Source organism: Solanum stenotomum, chromosome 4 (genome assembly GCF_019186545.1).
Source record: "Solanum stenotomum isolate F172 chromosome 4, ASM1918654v1, whole genome shotgun sequence".
Taxonomy (NCBI): domain Eukaryota; kingdom Viridiplantae; phylum Streptophyta; class Magnoliopsida; order Solanales; family Solanaceae; genus Solanum; species Solanum stenotomum.
Genome location: NC_064285.1, coordinates 53,061,334 through 53,068,507, shown reverse-complemented (window position 1 = coordinate 53,068,507; position 7,174 = coordinate 53,061,334).

Sequence of the window (7,174 nt, the reverse complement as noted above, 5' to 3'; positions counted from 1 at the left end):
ATCTTCATTATTATATCTACTCCTAGAACTTTGAGGCTCTTCGTTATGTACTACATTCCTTGTATTAGAATTATACAAGTCGTACAATTTTCTAGCTTCAATTTTTATACTATCTTTAACATCTTGACAACTAGGTGTTTCATTATCTTCACTATCAATACCCAAATTAAAATATATTTTATCAACCATTCGTGATGCACCTTCATCTTTGTAATGTGGGTTTAACAAACAAGCAGTTAAATAAATTTGAGGAATAGGAATAAAATATTTTTTAAAATTTTCAATCATTTTTTTAACAAATTCTTCAAATCTTGGTTTATTTTTGAATTTATAAAATTTACTAGAAATAACACAAATATTAGGTAAAACAGAGCAAATAGTTGGATAATAAAGTGCATATATTTTTTTTTGTAGTTAAATAAAAAACTTTTAAGAATTCTATAAGTTCTTTTATGTCATTCCAATCATTATCATCAAGTCTATATGTCATATTTGAATTATGAGCATTCCAAACAATTTGTAAAGGTTTCCTATATTCATAAGCAACTTCAAGCATTTCAAATAAACAAATCCATCTAGTACACACTGATTTTGGAATTTTTCTAAGTGAAAGATTAAATTCACGACAACGATTTTCAAAATCTCTACGTCTAGACTTAACTTGACATTTAAAAATAAAATGACATGCAGTTTCAACTTTTGTGCAACCATCATCATACATTGCTATACCATCTCTAACAATTAAATTATATATGTGTGCAACACACCTAATATGAAAACCATCAATATAAATAGGGCAAAGAGACGGTTTTAGTATTTCAACAGCAGTTTTATTATTAGAAGCATTATCTAATGTGACACTACTTATTTTGTCACAAATTCCATAGTTTTGCAAAACATCTATAATTGTTTGAGCTATATAACTACCGGTTTTATGCATTTCACAACATTTATAACCTAAAATTCTTTTTTGCAAAGTCCAATTTTCATCAATCCAATGCGCAGTAATAGTGAAATAATCATTACCATTTACACTACGGCCCATATCAGAAGTAATAGCTATTTTACAATGGTTATAATAAAATAAACAACGAAGATATTGAAAATGTTGAGCTTGATAATCAAATATAGCCTTTTTAATTGTATTTCTAGTAAAACCTTTAAAATGTGGATTATACACAATTTGAATATAATGAATAAAACCGGGATTTTCAGCAAAACTAAATGGCAAACCCATAACAATAATCATTTTAGCTAATTCTTCAAGATCTTTTTCTCTACTATGTGACCGTTGTATACTAGAACCAGAAACATTAGAAGGATTTAATTGTGTTTGGACCATATTAGAGCTCTCTACTCCTACATTTTTAGGAAGGGTGGTACCATTTTTTTTAGCTTCGCCTACAACTTTAGCATGCAAAAATTCATTTTTACAACATGACATTAAATGATTACTCAAATGTCCTGTCCCACCCTGTTTTCCTACAGTTTTATGATTCATTCTATGTTTACATTTATTACAAATAGCTCGTGTTTTATCTTCATTCTGAGTCATAAATTGCCACACAACTGAATTTTTAGCGCGTTCTACCTTAGTCCTAGGATGCACGGGGGAACGGGAGCAGGACAACGAAAGGGAGCGGGAGCCGGGGAAGAGGGATTGGGAGTGGGACTAGTAGCCGACGGTGGCTCAGTTTCATCATCATCATATTTATTAACATTATTATCAAAACTATCAACATAAGCATTAACATCATCATGTTCATCATCTTCAGGTAATTCCTCTTCAAATTACCAAATCTTCTTTGTAAATGTTCATGATAAGGATCTAATCCACTATTACTATCAATATTAAAAACAGTTTCATCAACATGCGTATAATCATCTGTATTTATTCTTAATTGAGAAGTTTTTTTAGTTTTAGATTGAGAAGTACTACCTGTTTTTTTATTTTTCTTGGATTTTGAGCTAGATAAATTAGTGAACGAATTAACTATGGTTGTTTTACCCTTTTCAATAATGTTTTTTCCGAAATCCATATTCAAATATAAAAAGTGAGTAAATTATATATAATACAAAAATGATTAGCAAAGTTTTAAACAAATAAATAACTAAATAAGTAGAAACTAAAGATTAATTACTCACAAAATAAATAATTAAATGCAAACAAATAAATAACTAAATGAAAAGTGAGTTGGAACGAATGTACCAAACGTCTACTTAAAAAAGTAGACGTGTATGACCGGAAGCCGAAAATTGAAAGTTGAATTTTGAAGCTCCAATTTCCAAAGACCAAATTCGTAATTTTAACGAGAATAAGAGAATCTAGAGAGTAGAGAATAGAGAGATTAGAAGATATTTTTGTGAGTGAAAAGAATGAAAGATTAGGGGTATTTATAGTTTTAAAAAAAAGGATGAAAATGTAGTTTTAAGAAGATTGGGGTATTAAAAAAAGTTTGGGGGGTAGGGAGGTGTAAAGGGGAGTTATGGGGGTGAAAGAGCTGTTGGTGGCGCCCAAAACCCGTTGCCCAATGACTATAATTTGAAATTTTAGATTAAAAAAAAANAAAAAAAAAAAAACTGAACGAACCGGACCGGAACGGACCGGTAAATCTCGATTTCCGTTCCGTTACCCCTCTCGGACCGGCACAATATCAGATCAAACCGATACTATCCGAAACCGAGACGGAACCGGTAACGGATCGGAACGGACCGGAACCGGTACCTGTACCTCCCGGTTCCGTTGCCAGCCTTAAGCACACCATTGACTTGACCCATTATCTACTAACAAAACATTAATTATTTACCAATTACTCACTAACTAAATAACCGTAGTCAAATGAATAGTTCATAATTCTTATTTCAAATTTATGGAAATTTTTTTATGAAAGAAATAGGACTAGTATTTAAAACAACCTTACGAATCGTTACATCATATACAAATTTACCCACAGTTCATCTCAAACGGTCAAAATAAAGGTGAGGGTTGGAAAGGGTACCTGAATCGACAAAAAGATGTGGATATCTTTTGTGCATATCATCCTTAGTCTCCCAAGTAGACTTCTCAACTGGACGATTCTTCCACTGTACCTTTACAGATGCAATCTCCTTTGCCCACAACTCGAAGATCTTCCTATCTAAAATAGTTACGAGCTCCTCCTCACAAGACAAATTCTCATTAAATAGAATCGGATCCCAATGAATAATGTAGTTTATATCATCATGGTATTTCTTCAACATAGACACATGAAATTGTGGGTGCACTCCTGATAACCTTGGAGGCAAAACCAATTCATAGGCCATCTCTCCTACACGCCTAAGAACCTCAAATGGCCCAATATATCTCAAACTAATATTACCTAGCTTACGAAACCTTATCAAACCCTTCATGGGTGAAACCTTAAGCAACAATTGCTCTCCCTCTATAAACTCCAAGTCCCTAACCTTCTGGTTTGAGTACTCTTTCTGCCTGAGCCGCTAGAAGCTTCTCCTGAATTAATTTCACCTTCTCTAATGATTCCCTCAAAAGATTAGTACCCCAAGGTCTCACCTCAAATGCATCAAACCAACCTATGGGAGACCTACATCTCCTCTCATATAATGCCTCAAATGGGGCCATATCAATACTCGAGTGATAACTATTATTTTATGAAAACTCCGCCAAAGGTAAGAACTGATCCCAATGACCACCAAAATCTATCACGCACACACAAAGCATATCCTCCAGCATTTGAATTGTTCACTCAGAATGCCCATCAATTTGAGGGTGAAATACGGTACTAAGATCCAATCTAGTACCTAACTCAGCCTGCAAGGTCCTCTAAAAGTTAGAAGTAATTTGCGTACCTTTATCTGATATAATGAAAATCGGAAATCAATGCAATTAAACAACCTCACAGATATAAAATTTGTCTAACTTCTCTGCATTATATGTCACTTTGACCGTAATAAAGTGTGCAGATTTAGTTAACCTATCAACAATTATCCATATAGAATCAAACTTACCTAATGTCTTTGGAAGACCAACCATAAAGTCCATTGCAATTCTTTCCCACTTCCATTCGGGAATGGGCATTCTCTAAAGTGTCGCTCCAGGTCTCTAGTGCTCATACTTTACCTGCTGACATTTCAGACATAGGGCAACAAAATTAACAATGTCACACTTCATTCTACTCCACCAATAATGTAGTCTCAAATCACGATACATATTGGTCGCACCAGGATGTATAAAATACCTCGAACTAAGAGCCTTTACAAGAATAGTCTGAGTCAAATCATCAACATGTGGCACACATACTTGCCCCTTAATCCTCAAGATGTCTTCCTCATCAATCATTGCCTCATTAGCCTCTCCTTGCAATACCATATCATGAATTCGGCTCAGCTTCTCATCATCAAACTACTTTCCTTTAATCTTATCAAGAAAAGAAGATCTTGCCTCTACACAGGCTGAGAATTCTCCTCTCTCAGTTACTTGTAGCCTCATAAAGTCATTAGCCAGAGTTTGAATCTCTCTAGCCAATAGGCGTCTACAGGCTTGCAAATGAGCTGAATTCGCCATGCTCTCTATTATTCTACTCAGAGCATTAACTAAAACATTAGTTTTTTCCCCAAGTGATACAGAACAGTAGCATTATAGTCTTTCAGCAACTCCATCCACCTCCTCTGCCTCAAATTCAAGTCTTTCTAAGTGAACACATATTGTAAATTGTGATGATCTTTATATACTTCACACTCGACCCCATATGGATAATGCCTCCAGTTTAATGTAAATACAACCACATCCAATTCCAAATCATGGGTTGGGTAGTTACATTCATGCACTTTTAATTGTCTTGAAGCATATGCTATGTATATATTCCTCTCCTGCATTAGCACTACACCTAAACCAGAATAAGATGCTTCATAATAATTAATGAAATTCTTACCTTCCACAGGCAAGGCAAGAATCGATGCAGTAGTCAACTTGGTCTTGAGTTTTAGAAAAATCTCTTCACACTCATCCGACCATACAAATGGAACATTCTGCTTGGTCAAATTGGTCAGCTAGGTAGCAATGGAAGAAAATCCCTTGACGAATCGACGATAGTAACTAGCTAAACCAACAAAACTCCTTACCTTTGAAACATTAGTGGGCCTTGCCTAACTCTTCACTGCTTCAATCTTCTGGGATCCACCATCACTCCATTCTTAAAAACCATGTGCCCCAAAAATGACATTAAAATAAGCCTGAACTCACATTTGGAGAATTTTGCATAAAGTATTTTCTCCTTTTAACAATCCCAATACCATTCTCAAATGCTCCATTCCTGCTCTACGAGTAGATCGATATATCATCAATGAATATAATAATAAAGAGATCCAGATGTGGCTTAAAAATATCATTCATCAGGCTCATGAAAGAAGCAGGGGCATTTGTGAGCCCAAAAGACATTACTAAGAACTCATAATGCCCATACCTTGTTCGAAAAGCAATCTTTGGCACATCCGATGCCCGCATTTTCAATTGATGATAACCAAACCTTAAATCAATTTTAGAAAAAACACAAGCGCCCTATAGTTGATCAAACAAGTCATCAATGCGAAGAATGGGGTAGTTGTTCTTACTAGTCATCTTGTTCAGTTGTCTATAGTCTATGCACATCCAAAAACTACCATCCTTCATCTTTACAAATAAAATCGGAGCACCCCAAGGAGAGGCACTTGGTCTAACAAAATCTTTACCTAACAACTCTTAAAGTTAGGCCTTCAACTCCTTCAACTTAGTCGGGGCCATTCTATAAGGAGGAATGGAGATGGGGCGAGTCCCCAACTCCAAATCAATATCCTTGTTTGGTGAAATACCAGGCAGGTCTGCAGGGAAAACATCGATAAAATCACGCATTATCAAAACAGATTCAATCGAAGGCACTTTGAAAGTATCATTCTTGAGATGTGTCAAGAAAGCTGAACAATCCTTATTCACCAACCTCTTAGCACGAAGAAAAGAGATAATCCAAATCGGGGTGGGAATATAGTCACCCTCCCATACTAGTGGATCTATCCCAGGCTTGTCCAAGATCACAGTCTTAGCATTGCAATGTAAGATAGAAAAATTTGGAGAAAGCCAAGTCATACCAAAGATTACATCAAAGTCAATCATCTCTAGAATAATCAAATCTACAAGGATCCCAATACCCACAATAAGCCTAAGGCTCCTACGGAATCAAGAAAGGGTGTAATAATAAGAGGAAAGCTAAATGTCCAACAAATACCATCCAAAATTACATGAAATCTATACTAGGCATTATCTAAGAAGCTCAATCAAGAAAGTAGACCAAAACCTACCTCAAAGCCAAACAGGAGTGCTCTGAATCCACCACACACAAGCTATCCACATATAAAACGTCTCCAAACACAACAAAACTATCGAATTATCAATCACAATGTCATTATAGATGTCTGACACTAAAATCGCAACAATTGGAAATGAACCCAAAATTGAGTTAAAATGTGAATGTGGGACCAACACCAAGAATCCCAAAATTGACTCCATCAAAAGGTTCTAATTAACTGAACGAGCTTGTGCCCTACGGGGCTCACTTTCATGCATGAAAGAGCCCAAACCACCACATGCAATAAAATACAAATTAAAGAAGATCAAAAGAGATCTTGCATCCCCTTTGGGAAGGAAAATACCTCAAACGGAGAGCCCCAAACACTTCCCGAACATTCCAACGTATAGCCATGATCAACACGGATCTCCAGCACTTTGAATCACCTCAATTAGAACTCCCAAGCTCAAGAAATTGCATTTGTAAGAATTAGGGCTATGCCGAATTTGCTCGCTAAAAGAAAAATTTGGTTGCTTAAGTCTGATATGTGGTCGCTAAAATCCTGCACCAGATATCAACACTTCAGCTGGTTTGCTCAAACTCCAAATTCTTTGACGGGGTGTTCGGGTTTCGTTTAAAACCTGGTATGCGCAAAAGAAATATGCTACCCCATCAAATTCAACATTCAAGACTCAGCAGAACCATCAAAACTTCCATTCGAGGTAGTTTCGATGAAACGTGGGCCCCAAACCCAAGTTCAATTTTAAGCTAAAAACCACAAGAAGGCTAAAAACGAGATCAAAAGCATAGGGAGCCGCACAAAAGGTTGTTCTACACAAAACAAGACATTTTGAAGCTAA